This window comes from Psittacula echo, assembly GCF_963264785.1.
Source record: "Psittacula echo genome assembly, chromosome: 2".
Classification (NCBI taxonomy): domain Eukaryota; kingdom Metazoa; phylum Chordata; class Aves; order Psittaciformes; family Psittacidae; genus Psittacula; species Psittacula echo.
Window position 1 is genome coordinate 160,612,341 of NC_137737.1, and position 16,661 is coordinate 160,629,001.

The 16,661-nt window shown below is 53.5% G+C and overlaps 3 pseudogenes across 3 annotated transcripts; all 3 read left to right on the forward strand.

Annotated features, from left to right (window-relative positions):
* Positions 1-132: 132 nt before the first annotated feature.
* LOC308217996 (feather keratin 1 pseudogene) lies at positions 133-447 on the forward strand (annotated as a pseudogene). The gene has a single exon. The product of its transcript is annotated as a feather keratin 1 pseudogene (transcript).
* Positions 448-11,265: 10,818 nt separating this feature from the next.
* LOC308217791 (feather keratin 1 pseudogene) lies at positions 11,266-11,580 on the forward strand (annotated as a pseudogene). The gene has a single exon. The product of its transcript is annotated as a feather keratin 1 pseudogene (transcript).
* A 3,179-nt stretch (positions 11,581-14,759) lies between these two features.
* On the forward strand, positions 14,760-15,074 carry LOC308217445 (feather keratin 1 pseudogene; annotated as a pseudogene). The gene has a single exon. The product of its transcript is annotated as a feather keratin 1 pseudogene (transcript).
* The last annotated feature ends 1,587 nt before the right edge of the window (positions 15,075-16,661 follow it).

Below are 16,661 nucleotides of genomic sequence, written 5' to 3' on the forward strand. Positions count from 1 at the left end.
CCACAGCCCCACACCAGCCTCCCCACTGCCTCGCCCTCCTGCACCACCGTCCCTCGCACCCCCACGCCCTCCGCTCTCCCCACACCCTCTCTCCTCTCCTCTCCTCTGCCAAGGCCCCTCCACACCACAGACATGGCCTGCTACGACCTCTGCCGCCCCTGCGGACCCACCCCGCTGGCCAACAGCTGCAACGAGCCCTGTGTCAGGCAGTGCCAGGACTCCCGCGTCGTCATCCAGCCTTCCACCGTGCTGGTCACCCTGCCAGGACCCATCCTCAGCTCCTTCCCCCAGAGCACCGCCGTCGGATCCTCCTCATCCGCTGCCGTGGGCAGCGAACTCAGCGCCCAGGGAGTGCCCGTCTCCTCTGGGGGCTTCGGCTACGGCCTTGGCTACGGCTTCGGAGGCCTGGGCTGCTATGGCAGAGGAAGAGGCTACAACATCTGCTAAGGGCCCTTGGCAGCACACCTGAATCCAACCACCTACACCCTGAAACCCATGGCAAGGTCTGAGGATGCAGTTCTGGGCAGTTCCTGACATGTTCACCTGCTGTCCGCAGCTCCTCGTCTCGAGCCAACAACAGAGGAAACAGGGCACGGGGCCTGCCCAGGATGCCTGAAAATATTGCCCCTGCACCTCCTCCTGTTGTACTATTTCCTTCTTCGCATCATCTCTTTGCTCGTGTTCAGGTCTCTCTGCTGCAAACCCCTTCACACAAGTCAAATACTATCCGGGGACCTCTCGTATGCTGCTTGTACTGCAGGGCAGGAAGAACTCAGTGCTCTGCCTAAATGTACTGTAAGCAGAAGTTTTCTGCTCATGGTCACACTCTTGCACCTCTCACTGTCTCACTTCCACTTGGTGCTTTTGGTGCTTTTACATTTTCGTTCCTTTGTCGCAATAAATTCTTCAGCATCCCAGCCTGAGTCTCCTCACAATCACTTTCAACAGCAGGAACCTCTCCAGAGAAGGTGCTTTAATCCCTTTTCATGAACAGGGCAACTAGAGCTGCATGTGTGGGACCATGGCCAGTTGGGTTTTCAGTAGCTTCCAGCACAGATACTCTACCACCTCTTCCACTCTTTGTCCATCCACACAGGGAAAAAGGCTTGCCTGGTTTGCCCATGCAATCCCATCTCTTTCCCCTTGTACCCAGGGCCTCTTCTTCTGCACATGCACACCAGTGACAAGAGCTGGGTTCCCACCACTACTTTCCCTGCCATCAAGGGTTTATTCACATTGATGATGGGCCCCCTGCACATCCTTCACTCTTGTGTTGCTCAATTCTCAACCTCTTCTCTACGAAAGATGATCCAGACCCTTCCGTCTCTTGGTGACCCTGCACTGCTCTTGCTCTGTAAAGTCCAAGTCCTTGCTCACTGGGGAGCCAAGAAATGAATCCCACATGGGATTCTCCTTACCACTTCTGAGGAAAAAGGGATGGTCCCCTCCCCTTACCCAGTGCAACATTCCTCAATGCAGCCCTGGAGACTGGTGGACTCTTTTTTCACAAGGGTACATTCCCATCTCATACTCCATTTGCTCTCCATCAGGACCACAACGTCCTTCTCTGCTAAGATGGTTTCTAACCAATTGGGCCCCCAGATATTCCTGCTACACGGAGTCACTTCTCCCCAGAAACAGGACTTTGCATCTGCCCTGGATGAACTCTTGTCCTTCACAACATCCTCATGGACAAGTTGTTCAAATGTGAGATGAGCAGGTTCATGACATATTGGATAAAGAACTGCTGAAGAAGAGCTCTGAAAGTGTCATAGTGAATGGGGCTAGATGTGCTTTGTCACTGGTCACCTGCAATGTTCCTCAGGGCTCCATTCTAGGGCCATTTCTGGACAATATTTTTATCATACATCTACAGGCAGGAGTTGAATGCACTGTTCACAAGTTTGCTGATGGGACTGGGAGCTGCTGTTGATTCTCTTGAAGGATAAGAGGTCTTGTAGAAGGATCTAGATAGGTTGGAGCATTGGGCAACCATCAATGGCATGAAAGTTAAGAAGCACAAACGCTGGATTCTGTGCCTGGGATGGAGCCATGCTGGACACAAGCACGGCCTGGGAGAGGAGTTCCTGGAGAGTACCCCTGCAGAAAGGCGCCTGGGGGTGCTGGCTGGCAGCAGGTTCAATAGGAGGCAGCAGTGTGCCCTGGCAGACAAGAGGGCAAACCGCATCCTGGGGTGCATGTGACTGTTCACTCAACTCTTGCTCTGATTTTGGTACCCCAGCTTTTGGTGCGGCCTGAGGTATGCTGGCAGCAGTACCAGGAGGTCAAAATGAGGCATCATTTAGGCAGAACATGTGGCAAGAAAGAGCTGTAGGGGCATTATGCAGCCATTATCACCTGGAAATTGCTGTCTCCTGCACATCACCTTTTGTCTGGCAGTTCACTCAGAAACCACTAAATTATGGAAAGGCATCAGACCAGACCTCCAATCTGGAAGGTATAAAACATCAGGTAACCCTAAAAAGCTTTTGAAGCAGATCCAGCAGCACCTGGAATGCTGAGGCTTTCATGTTTCCAGGAGTGACACAAGTAACATCCAAACCGTGACAGAGCAGGAAGAAGGAGCACTCTTACCACTCGTCGGTAATGATATATTTTTTCTCCTAAGAATACTATGTGAAGACTCAGATGTTGTAAGTTATGGCTTGGATGCTGAAGAAGCAAATTTACATCTTAACCTACACTGGGCAAAAATGGGCACAGCCCTGATTTCTTTGTTCTTCATTGTGTTTCATTATGAGCTACAGACATAGAGTTGAAATAACAGAAGAGATTGTCCTGTAAACCTAACGAATGTAAATGCAGTCGGACACTGGGCACAGGTAGGGCTCACCAGCCTCCAGTGTGCCAGATCCACCCTCTTGATTTTCTTACAGATACAAAGGGATAAGCTCTATTGCAGCCATCAGAAAGCTCTGCAAGAAACCCACAAACTACAGCCACGAGTGCCACAGGATGACATCACTGACAGCACCCCTAGCTCTCCAAATCTTTTGTTGCATGTTCTGCCAAATGCTCTGAAATGCAACATCAACACCAAGCCTTTGGTCTCTAATACTTGAAACGTGCCGCCAGGGCCAGCAGGACACGTCCTCAATAGGAGGACATGAACCTCTGGAATTCTTGGAAGGAAAACAGAACCACAACAAATTGCCTGGAAGGATCTGACGTGCACCAGCGGCTTGCACAAACATGCTGCCATGCACAAAGATGCTGTCATGCACAAAGACTTGTCTCAGCGGTCTCAGTCTCTCAGGGACCAGCATAAAAGCCGGCCCAGCGCCTCCGTTCCTCACTCGCCTCTGCTGACGCCTTCTCCTGTGCGCTCAACAAGGTGAGCCTGAAGCCCCTTGCCCTCTGCTCGTGCCCCCCTGGCCTGGCTCTTCCAGCACGCTCTGCCCCAGCCTCAGCATCCCTGATGCCTCCCCAGCACCACAGCCCCACAGCCCCACACCAGCCTCCCCACTGAGACGGCCCAGTGCCTCAGCATGCCTGAAATCCAGGAGAGGATGGGCCCACCTCGTGCTGCCTGGACACATGGCTCATGGACCTCCTCTTCTTCTCCAAATGCCTTCTCTGCACTTCTCATTCTGATCTAGTCCACTTCAAACACTATCTCACAACCTAAACCCCACTGGGTATCACAATCTAAATCCCACTGCTCACACTGTGGGGCACAAAGACCTCAGGATTCGGGCAACACCGGCTACACACAGGGGACCTGGCTGATGGTTGCACTACTTTTACCTCACACTGGTTCCCTTGCTTCTCCTGCCTTTTCACCATTTTGTTCCTCAATCAATTTCTGCATGCAAGCCTCAGACACTTCCTCTTCTTCACTTCTCCCACTGCTCATCCAACCTCAACCAGCACAAAGATAGGGCTCAATAGGCCATCAAGTTGGTGGAAAAGGACCACCAGAACACTGTAATTTATTAAATCCCCTGCAAAACCCTCCTGTGGGCTTCCAGCACAGGCACCAGCTCTTCCCTTGCCAAAACCTTGGAAATGCTAATGCACTTCTACCCACACCTCTGACACAAGCTCCTCACGGCAGCACACACTTGACCAAGTCTCTTTTCAAGCACAACTACCTGGCCATCACAACCAGCAGAACCATAGCAAACAGAATCATTTAGTGCACAAGGGACCTCTGGGGATCACCTATTTCAGGCCACCCTCCTCAAGCATGGTCAGCAAGAACACGCCCTCAAAGATGTCTGGTCAGGTTTTCAGTATCTCCAAGGTTGGAGACTCCAGCACCTCCCTGCACAACCAGTGCCACTGCTGACCACAATCACACTGAAAAAGTGTTGCCTTCTCTTCCAAGGAAAAGGGCTCGTCCTTACGCCTTCCGCCATTCAGCCTGTCCCTGGAAATGGCACTGATGAGAACATTCTCTCTGCCTTGTCTTCATTCCCTCACACGAAGGATACAGACACATTGATGACATCTGCCCTGCGCAGCCTTGCCTCCTGCCTGAAACAAAACCCTCCCACCTCTCTAAGCTTCTCCTCATAGCAAGAATGTTCCAGTCCCTACAGCATCTTGCTGGTCTTGCTTTTGGCTTCTTTCCACTGCATCCATGTCCTTCTTCTAGTAAGAAGACCTCTATGGGACACAGGATTCCACACAAAGCCTCACCAGCACTGAAGAGAGCAAGAACACCTCCCCACACACCACCAACCTGATAGCAAATCTCTTCCCAATGCTGCCATGGGGACTCTTGCCCTCTTTTGCTGCAAGGGTGCATTCCTGCAACATCCTGAGCTTGTTCTCCACAACCACCACAAAGTTGTATCAGCAAAGCTGCTTCCCAGCCTCTCAGTCTCCAGTACGTTCTGACAACAGGCACCATTCCTCCCTACATGGAAAACTTTACATTTCTTCCTGTTGAACTTCAGGACATTCCTGTCTGCCCATTCCCCAGCACCTCCTGTTCCCTCTACAGCACAGCACAACCGTCCAGCATCTCAGGCTCTCTCCAGATTTTGCATCATCTCTAAACCTGCTGAGAGAGCACTCAAGCCAGCTGCTCACAAGCACAGGTGACCCCACACCCCATGACCATGCAAGGGGAGAAAGCATCAAAGGCTTGCAGGAATACTGAGGTAAACAACAGAACAGCACTCTCCTGGTCCACAGAACTCGTCATTTCAAAGTAGAACACACTTACGAAGGTGGTCTACTTATAAGGTGCCCCACATCAAGCACTGAATCAAACCAGAGGCCAGGCTGCAAACGTGCCACTCATAAAAGACGGTAGTGCTACGACTGGGCCAACACAATATTCTGGACAGATTGGAAGTGCTCCCCACATCACAGGAATAACCAGAGCTCAAGCACCGTTCCCAGGATCACAGCCTGCTCTTGTAAACTGCCCTCCCCTGACATGGCTATGAGGACATCGGAAACCTCTTCACAAGGCACCCACAAACCACACCACACGAGTGACCTCACTGACACCACCCCACCTCTCTAACGCTCTGGCCACGTCTGCAGAGTGCCCTGACAGACACTTTCCATGCAAATCATCCCAAACGCACACTGTCACTTGAAGGCTGCCGCCAGGGCCAGATGGACACGTCCTCAACAGGAGGACATGCAAAGGGAGCACTGTGGGAAGGAAAACGCTCCCCAGCTCATGACTTGCCAGGCTGTGGCACGCACCAGCTGCTTGCTGACAAATGCTGCCATGCGCAAAGGCTGTCCTGCCCCTCAGGGACCAGCATAAAAGCCGGCCCAGTGCCTCTGTCCCTCACTCGCCTCTGCTGACGCCTTCTCCTGCGCGCTCAACAAGGTGAGCCCCAAGCCCCTTGCCCTCTGCTCGTGCCCCCCTGGCCCGGCTCTTCCAGCACGCTCTGCCCCAGCCTCAGCACCCCTGACGCCTCCCCAGCACCACAGCCCCACAGCCCCACACCAGCCTCCCCACTGCCTCGCCCTCCTGCACCACCACCCCTCGCACCCCCACGCCCTCCGCTCTCCCCACACCCTCTCCTCTCTCCTCTCCTCTCCTCTGCCTGGGCCCCTCCACACCACAGACATGGCCTGCTACGACCTCTGCGGACCCACCCCGCTGGCCAACAGCTGCAACGAGCCCTGTGTCAGGCAGTGCCAGGACTCCCGCGTCGTCATCCAGCCTTCCACCGTGCTGGTCACCCTGCCAGGACCCATCCTCAGCTCCTTCCCCCAGAGCACCGCCGTCGGATCCTCCTCATCCGCTGCCGTGGGCAGCGAACTCAGCGCCCAGGGAGTGCCCGTCTCCTCTGGGGGCTTCGGCTACGGCCTTGGCTACGGCTTCGGAGGCCTGGGCTGCTACGGCAGAGGAAGAGGCTGCAACATCTTCTAAGGACCCTCAACAACATTTGTGACACCAAACACCTACACCCTTCAAGCCCTGGAAGGGTCTGAAAATGCAGTTCTGGCCTGTTTCTGACACCTGGACCTGCCCTTCACAGCTCCTGCTCTCAAAATACTCAAAGAAGAAGAGAACGTGACCAGCCTGTGCTGCCTGGAAGCATGGCCCATGGGCCTCCTTCTCTTCTTCCACTTCCTGCTTTCATTACCCTTTCAGCTATTTCTGCTACTCTCTGCTGCAACCATCATCTCACAAGTGGAAATCCATCATGGGAAATGCCAGGGAGCTGCTCCCACTGCAGGGCACAAACATTTGACACTCTGGTAAAGTCTGATCCAAGCAGAAGACCTTGGCAAATGGTCACTCTACTTGCACCTCAGATCCTCTCCCTTCCACTTGGTGCTTCTGACTTCTCAACCCTTCTGCCTCAATAAAGTTCTCCTGCATCCCAGCCTGAGGTGCCTCCTCTTCCTTTCTTCTACCAAGGTCTCTACAGGCCCTCAGGGTGGGTCAAGTATGGCCACTAGTCCCCTCCTAGCAAATATACCAGGACACCCAACAACGACACACACTGGGAGGTGGAGGCCTTCTAGAACGTGACACAAGCCCATCCCTGGCTCACACTAATGATTTGATAACACCTCCCTATGCATGCCTCTGATGAAGCACTGCCAGGACACACTTGACTAACTCTCCTCCCCAGCATGGCTCTCCAGCTCAGCAAGCAGAATCACACAATCATTTATTTAAGCAGGAACCTCTGGAAAGCAGCTGCTTCAACCCCCAGGCTCCAGCAGGGCCACCTACAGCAGCTTCTCCTAGACATAGTCAGTTGGGTATCAGTAGCATAAAAGCTGGCCCAGCGCCTCAGCATGCCTGAAATCCAGGAGAGAATGGGCCCACCTCATGCTGCCTGGACACATGGCTCATGGACCTCCTCTTCTTCTCCAAATGCCTTCTCTGCACTTCTCATTCTGATCCAGTCCACTTCAAACACCATCTCACAACCTAAACCTCACTGGGAATCTCTAGTGCACTGCTCCCTCTGTGAAGCACAAAGACCTCAGGATTAGGGCAAGACCTGCTACACACAGGGGACCTGGCTGATGGTTGCCCTACTTTACCTCACACTGGTTCCCTTGGTTCTCCTGCCTTTTCACCATTTTTTTCATCAATAAATTTCTGCATCCAAGCCTCAGGCACCTCCTCTTCTTTACTTTTCCCAGGGCTCATCCAACCTTGATCAGCACAAAGCTAGGGCTCAATAGGCCATCAGTGTGGGTGAAAAAGGACACAATGATTTTCCTGGGAAGTATGCCACCACAACCAACAAAGACCGACACCTGGGGTGCTTTCACAACGTGACAGAGGTTTGAGCCAGTGCTGGCTCAAAAGACAGTCTTGAACATGACAACTCTCATAAGCACGCCTGCAATGGAGTCTCCACAGGCTCTAGAGACCATTCAGGTGGAGTCCAAGGGCCACCCACAGGGGGACTCATGGCCCCATTCCCCCTTGCTGCAAGGACCTTGGGTATCCCATGCAGTGTGCGCAGGTCACCACCCTTCCTGCTCTGAGATCCTCATCTGACCCAGGTGTGAGTCCTTGTTGCACTGACCTTCTGGATGAAAGGTCCCCATTCCACACAAGCCAGAGTTCCCAGGCCATGATCCCACCTTGCTACGGGGTCCACAAATGACGCCTTGGAGTTTCCCCAAGCTCCTCAGCTCCTTCCCCCAGAGCACCGCCGTCGGATCCTCCTCATCCGCTGCCGTGGGCAACGTCCTCAGCGCCCAGGGAGTGCCCGTCTCCTCTAGGGGCTTCGGCCTTTGGCTACGGCTTCGGAGACTAGGCTGCTACGGCAGAGGAAGAGGCTGCAACATCTGCTAAGGGTCATTGACAGCATGCCTGGAACAAGCCACCCACACCATGGAAGCCATGGGAATGATTGAGGATACATGTCCGGGCTATTTCTGATTTCCTCCTCACAGCTCCTCCTCTCAAAGCCCCAAGAAAAGTAGCAAAGCAGGGGCCAGCCCAGCCTGGCTGTTACCATCACCCATGGACCTCCTCCTCTTCTCCCACTTCCTTCTCCACATCACTCCATCTGCTATGTCAGGTACTCTCTGCCACAACCAGCATCTCACAGGCTAAGAAAGATTCAGAGGACCTTTAGTGGGCTCCTCCCAGTTCAGGGCAGGAAGACCTTGGTACTCTGACTACATGTACTTCAAACAGAAAACCTCAATGTATGGTCATCCTACTCAGACCACCTCTCTACCACCTGATGCTTTCACATTTTCGCTCTTTTGTCTCAATAAAGATCTTCTGCATCTCAGCCTGTGACGCCTCCACTTCCTTACTTCTACTAAAGGTCTTCTGACTTCACACAGCACAAAGCCAGGCCAGCGGAGCGGTGGAAAAGGACCTCGAGGTCTTGGGCAGGAAATATGCCACCACAGCCAGCAACAACTCAGGCTGACACATGGAGGTCTTCCAGAATGTGACACAAGACCACCACTGGCACGAGCTATTGATTTGATAACGCTCCCCCGTGCATGCCTCTGATGAAGTGCCCCTGTGCCACCACACACTTGACTAACTCTCCTCCCCAGCATGGCTCCCCAGCCCTCCCAGCAAACAGAATCACACAATCATTCAGTTTGCCAGAAACCTTCCAATAGCACCTGCTTCATCTCCTCTGACATAGCAGGGCTAGTTATAGCAGACAACAGCTGCCTTCAAGTACAGCTCAACAACAGACCCTGCTGGGCCTTTCTCCAGCACCCAGTGGCTTCAAGAGAGAAGACATAGAGGTCGGTCAAGCACAATTTCCACTCCCAAAACCCACATCTAAACCACAGCCCATCACCTTGACCTTGCGGGGCATGGCACTGCTTTCCAGGAAGGATTCTTCTTCCACCCCCATGGATCTCTTCCACTGGGGAGCCCAAAACTCGACACAGAACTCCAGGTGATGCTTCACCAAGGAGCAGAAGAGTGTCCATTCCTCCCCTTGCTGCAAGGACCTTGGGTATCCCATGCAGGGTGCCAGGGTCACCACCCTCCTTGCTATGCAGTCCTTCTCTGACCCAGCTGTGGGTCCTTGTTGCACTGACCACCAGGCTGATTGGTCCCCATTCCAAACATGCCCGAGTTCCCAGGCCATGGTCTCACCTTGCTATGGGGTCCACAAATGATGCCTTGGAGGTTCCCCAAACACCAGCCCCTCTTCACTGCGCAGTCCAACAGTGACCCATGCAGGGGATGTCCTCACCAGCATCCTCCCTGCTGCAGAATCTCTGGACCACCTCTGCAGGAGACCCCAACTCACCATCCCTCTGCTCTGAGGTCACACAGAAAGCCCCCACTGTGAGGTCACAATCCTCCTCACCTTGGTCCAGAGAGGCTCTGCATGGGGCACAGGGACAAGTGCAGGACCAAGCCTGTGACCCAGCCCTGCTGTGAAGACGGGGCTCTCTGTGGTGTTGACCTTGGCTGGGCACCAAGTTCCCTCTGAGCTCCTCTATCACTCCTTTTCCTTAACTGGATGAGAGGAGGAGAATATGACCAAAGGATCCTGACTCAAAATAAGGACATGGAGATCACTCATAGCTTTTCAACGGCGACAAAACACACTTGACTCAGGGAAATTAATTTAAATCACCAAAATCAAAAGTCAGTAGAATTCTGGGAAATAAAAAGAAATCTGAAAACACCTTCCCCCTCTCCCTCCCTTCTTTAGGTTCAACTTCCCTCCTGAAGTACATATCCCCTCACCCAAAATAGCACAAAGGGATGAGGAATTGGGGATTGTGATCAGCTGAACACACATTGTCACTTCTCCTCTTTCCTTCACACACACTTTCCCTGTCCATCCTGGGATCCCCTCATACGACGTGGCCCTCCATGAACTTATGCATCACACATGCTCCAAACAGGCTCTACCAGACATGGGGGAAGTTTCAGGCCTCTTCTCACAAAGCCACGTTGGCAGCCCTATGCCTACAAAACACTTTCCAAAGAAATACACTATTGCAAGGGACAACCTTAGAGCACAAAGGGCACCGAGACACCCCCACAGCTCACCCAACAGGAAAGGACAGGCCTACAGACAGCCTTAGAGACCTGGCAGCAAGGTGGCGAGGGACCGAATGTGATGGAAGGGGCAGCCCCACACGGCCAGCACAGGCCAAAGCCCAGACCAGCCTGACAGGGCTGCTACGACGTAGGGACCCCTCATCACACCACATCCGCAAACCACACCAAAGGAGCGCCGCAAGGTGACATCACCAATGACACCCCCACCTCTCCAATGCTTCGTTTCCATGTTTTGCACAATCTGTCACACACCATCAACACCAAGTTTTTGACCTGTCATAATCACACTAGAAAGCTGCCGCCAGGACCAGATGGACACATCCTCAAGAGAAGGGCATGAAATTGCAGAACTGCAGGAAGAAAAACACAACCACAACTAATTGCTTGCAAGGATTTGACATACACAAGCTGCTTGCACAAACATGCTGTCATGCACAAAGACTGCCTGAGCACCCTCAGGCACTCCAGGACCAGCATAAAAGCCGGCCCAGCGCCTCTGTCCCTCACTCGCCTCTGCTGACGCCTTCTCCTGCGCGCTCAACAAGGTGAGCCTCAAGCCCCTTGCCCTCTGCTCCTGCCCCCCTGGCCCGGCTCTTCCAGCACGCTCTGCCCCAGCCTCAGCACCCCTGACGCCTCCCCAGCACCACAGCCCCACACCAGCCTCCCCACTGCCACGCCCTCCTGCACCACCGCCCCTCGCACCCCCACGCCCTCCGCTCTCCCCACACCCTCTCCTCTCTCCTCTCCTCTCCTCTCCTCTGCCAAGGCCCCTCCACACCACAGACATGGCCTGCTACGACCTCTGCCACCCCTGCGGACCCACCCCGCTGGCCAACAGCTGCAACGAGCCCTGTGTCAGGCAGTGCCAGGACTCCCGCGTCGTCATCCAGCCTCCCGCCGTGCTGGTCACCCTGCCAGGACCCATCCTCACCTCCTTCCCCCAGAGCACCGCCGTCGGATCCTCCTCATCCGCTGCCGTGGGCAGCGAACTCAGCGCCCAGGGAGTGCCCGTCTCCTCTGGGGGCTTCGGCTACGGCCTTGGCTACGGCTTCGGAGGCCTGGGCTGCTACGGCAGAGGAAGAGGCTACAACATCTGCTAAGGGCCCTTGGCAGCACACCTGAATCCAACCACCTACACCCTGAAACCCATGGCAAGGTCTGAGGATGCAGTTCTGGGCAGTTCCTGACATGTTCACCTGCTGTCCGCAGCTCCTCGTCTTGAGCCAACAACAGAGGAAACAGGGCACGGGGCCTGCCCAGGATGCCTGAAAATATTGCCCCTGCACCTCCTCCTGTTGTACTATTTCCTTCTTCGCATCATCTCTTTGCTCGTGTTCAGGTCTCTCTGCTGCAAACCCCTTCACACAAGTCAAATACTATCCGGGGACCTCTCGTATGCTGCTTGTACTGCAGGGCAGGAAGAACTCAGTGCTCTGCCTAAATGTACTGTAAGCAGAAGTTTTCTGCTCATGGTCACACTCTTGCACCTCTCACTGTCTCACTTCCACTTGGTGCTTTTGGTGCTTTTACATTTTCGTTCCTTTGTCGCAATAAATTCTTCAGCATCCCAGCCTGAGTCTCCTCACAATCACTTTCAACAGCAGGAACCTCTCCAGAGAAGGTGCTTTAATCCCTTTTCATGAACAGGGCAACTAGAGCTGCATGTGTGGGACCATGGCCAGTTGGGTTTTCAGTAGCTTCCAGCACAGATACTCTACCACCTCTTCCACTCTTTGTCCATCCACACAGGGAAAAAGGCTTGCCTGGTTTGCCCATGCAATCCCATCTCTTTCCCCTTGTACCCAGGGCCTCTTCTTCTGCACATGCACACCAGTGACAAGAGCTGGGTTCCCACCACTACTTTCCCTGCCATCAAGGGTTTATTCACATTGATGATGGGCCCCCTGCACATCCTTCACTCTTGTGTTGCTCAATTCTCAACCTCTTCTCTACGAAAGATGATCCAGACCCTTCCGTCTCTTGGTGACCCTGCACTGCTCTTGCTCTGTAAAGTCCAAGTCCTTGCTCACTGGGGAGCCAAGAAATGAATCCCACATGGGATTCTCCTTACCACTTCTGAGGAAAAAGGGATGGTCCCCTCCCCTTACCCAGTGCAACATTCCTCAATGCAGCCCTGGAGACTGGTGGACTCTTTTTTCACAAGGGTACGTTCCCATCTCATACTCCATTTGCTCTCCAGCAGGACCACAACGTCCTTCTCTGCTAAGATGGTTTCTAACCAATTGGGCCCCCAGATATTCCTGCTACACGGAGTCACTTCTCCCCAGAAACAGGACTTTGCATCTGCCCTGGATGAACTCTTGTCCTTCACAACATCCTCATGGACAAGTTGTTCAAATGTGAGATGAGCAGGTTCATGACATATTGGATAAAGAACTGCTGAAGAAGAGCTCTGAAAGTGTCATAGTGAATGGGGCTAGATGTGCTTTGTCACTGGTCACCTGCAATGCTCCTCAGGGCTCCATTCTAGGGCCATTTCTGGACAATATTTTTATCATACATCTACAGGCAGGAGTTGAATGCACTGTTCACAAGTTTGCTGATGGGACTGGGAGCTGCTGTTGATTCTCTTGAAGGATAAGAGGTCTTGTAGAAGGATCTAGATAGGTTGGAGCATTGGGCAACCATCAATGGCATGAAAGTTAAGAAGCACAAACGCTGGATTCTGTGCCTGGGATGGAGCCATGCTGGACACAAGCACGGCCTGGGAGAGGAGTTCCTGGAGAGTACCCCTGCAGAAAGGCGCCTGGGGGTGCTGGCTGGCAGCAGGTTCAATAGGAGGCAGCAGTGTGCCCTGGCAGACAAGAGGGCAAACCGCATCCTGGGGTGCATGTGACTGTTCACTCAACTCTTGCTCTGATTTTGGCTACCCCAGCTTTTGGTGCGGCCTGAGTTATGCTGGCAGCAGTGCCAGGAGATCAAAATGAGGCACCTTTTATGCAGAACATGTGGCAAGAAAGTGCTGTAGGGGCATTATGCAGCCAATATCACCTGGAAATTGCTGTCTCCTGCACATCACCTTTTGTCTGGCAGTTCACTCAGAAACCACTAAATTATGGAGAGGCATCAGACCAGACCTCCAATCTGGAAGGTACAAAACATCAGGTAACCCTAAAAAGCTTTTGAAGCAGATCCAGCAGCACCTGGAATGCTGAGGCTTTCATGTTTCCAGGAGTGACACAAGTAACATCCAAACCATGACCGAGCAGGAAGAAGGAGCACTCTTACCATTGGCAGGTAATTATGTATTTTTCCTCCTAAGTACGCTATATGATGATTCAGATTTTGCAAGTTATGACTTGGATGCTGAAGAAGTGAATTTATGTCTTAACCTACGCAGGGAAAAGATGGGTACAGCCCTGATTTCTTGTTTTTTTCATTGTGTTTCGTTATGACCTCAGGACATAGAGTTGAAATAACTGAAGAGATTCTCCTGTAAATCTCAAAAAAGATAAATGGAGCCTAACACTGGGCACAGGTAGGGCTCACCAGCCTCTAGTGGGCCAGATCCACCCTCTTGATTTTCTTACAGAGACAAAGGGATGAGCTCCATTGCAGCCATCAGGAAGCACTGCAAGAAACCCACAAACCACAGAACACGTGTGCCACAGGACAACATCACTGACGACACCACCACCTCTCCAGTGCTTTTGTTGCATGTTCTGCCAAATGCCCTGACATACACGATCAACACCAAGCCTTTGGTCTCTAATACTTGAAACGTACCGCCAGGGCCAGAAGGACACGTCCTCAACAGGAGGACATGAACCTCTGGAATTCTTGGAAGGAAAACAGAACCACAACTAATTGCCTGGAAGGATGTGACATGCACCAGGTGATTGCACTAACATGCTGTCGTGCACAAAGACTTGTCTCAGCCGCCTCAGTCACTCAGGGACCAGCATAAAAGCCGGCCCAGTGCCTCTGTCCCTCACTCGCCTCTGCTGACGCCTTCTCCTGCGCGCTCAACAAGGTGAGCCTCAAGCCCCTTGCCCTCTGCTCCTGTCCCCCTGGCCCAGCTCTTCCAGCACGCTCTGCCCCAGCCTCAGCACCCCTGACGCCTCCCCAGCACCACAGCCCCACAGCCCCACACCAGCCTCCCCACTGCCTCACCCTCCTGCACCACCGCCCCTCGCACCCCCACGCCCTCCGCTCTCCCCACACCCTCTCTCCTCTCCTCTCCTCTCCTCTCCTCTCCTCTCCTCTCCTCTCCTCTCTTCTCTCCTCTCCTCTGCCAGGGCCCCTCCACACCACAGACATGGCCTGCTACGACCTCTGCCGCCCCTGCGGACCCACCCCGCTGGCCAACAGCTGCAACGAGCCCTGTGTCAGGCAGTGCCAGGACTCCCGCGTCGTCATCCAGCCTCCCGCCGTGCTGGTCACCCTGCCAGGACCCATCCTCACCTCCTTCCCCCAGAGCACCGCCGTCGGATCCTCCTCATCCGCTGCCGTGGGCAGCGAACTCAGCGCCCAGGGAGTGCCCGTCTCCTCTGGGGGCTTCGGCTACGGCCTTGGCTACGGCTTCGGAGGCCTGGGCTGCTACGGCACAGGAAGAGGCTACAACATCTGCTAAGGACCCTTCACAACAGTCCTGAAACCACTCACCTACATTCTAGAAGCAAAGACATGGATTGAGGATGCACGTCTGGGGTAATGCTGGCACACCAGTTCACTTTCCACAGCTCCTTCTCTTGTGGCACTAAGCAAGCAGGGAAAGGGCCTGCCAAGGTCCATGCCTGGTAACATGGCCCATGGATGTGTTGCTCTTCTCCAAATTCCTTCTCTGCACCACCCCATCTGCTGTGTGCAGTACTCTGTGCCACACCAGCATCTCACAGGCAAACAGCAGCGGGGGACCTCCACTGGGTTCCTCCCCAGGCAAGCCAGGAAGACCTCGGTGCTCTGACAGTATCTACTGTATACAGAAGACCTCAGTGCACGGTCACCCTACTTGCATCTCAGCTCTGTTCCTCGTTATGCTTGTACATTTTCATGCTTTTATCTCAATAAAGTTCTCCTGCATCCCAACCTTTGCCACCTCCTCACCCTTTCTTCTACCAAAGCTGTTTCAACTTCACGCAGCACAAAGCCAGGGCTCAACAGGCTGTCAGTGTGGGTGAAAAAGGCCACAAGGATTCTTCTGGGAAATATGCCAACACAACCAACAAAGACTGGCACCTGGGGTGCTTTCACAACCTGACAGAGGTTTGAGCCAGCACTGGCTCAAAGACAGTCTTGAACATGACAACACTCCCATGAGCACGCCTCTGATAGAGTTGCCACAGACTCATGACACCACTCAGGTGGTGTCCAGGCTCCCCCTGCTGCAAGGACCTTGGGTATCCTATGAGGTATGTGCAAAGGTCACCACCCTTCCTGCTCTGAGATCATCATCTGACCCAAGTGTGGGTCAGTGTTGCACTGACCACCTGGCTGCTTGGTTCCCATTCCACACACTCCAGAGTTCCCAGGCCATGGTCTCACCTTACTATGGGGTCCACAAAATTGGGAGTTTCCCCAAGCCATCAGCAACCCTTCACCATGAAACCCAATAGTGACCCACGCAGGGGGTCTCCTGACCACCATCCTCCCTGCTGCAGAATCTCTGGACCACCTCTGCAGGGGACCACAAGACACCAGCCCCCTGCTCTGAGGTCACACAGAAAGCCCCCACTGTGACGTCACAGTCCTCCTCACCTTGGCTCAGCACAGCCCTGCATGGGGCACTGGGGACAAGTGCAGGACCAAGCCTGTGACCCAGCTCTGCTGCAAACATGGGGCTCCGTGAGTACAACTTGGCTGGGCAACAAGTGCTCAATGAGCTGCTCTATCACTCCTCTTCCTCCAGAGGAGAGGGGAGAGAAGAATAAGGTGAAAGTCTCCCAAATCGAGGTAAGAACATGGAGATCACTCACTGGTTTTCAGTGACAGCAAAACAGACGTAATATGGGGAAATTCATTTACCCAAATCAAAAGTCAGAGTAGAATTATGACAAACTGAAACAAATCTTAAAATACCTTCCCACAACCTCTCTCTTCCTCAAGGTTCATCTTCCCTCGGAAATCACTGACTCCCTTGCCCAAAACAGCACAGAGGGATGGGAAGGGGAATTGTGGTTCAGTTCACCCCACATTGTCTCTGCCACTCCACCCTCCTCAC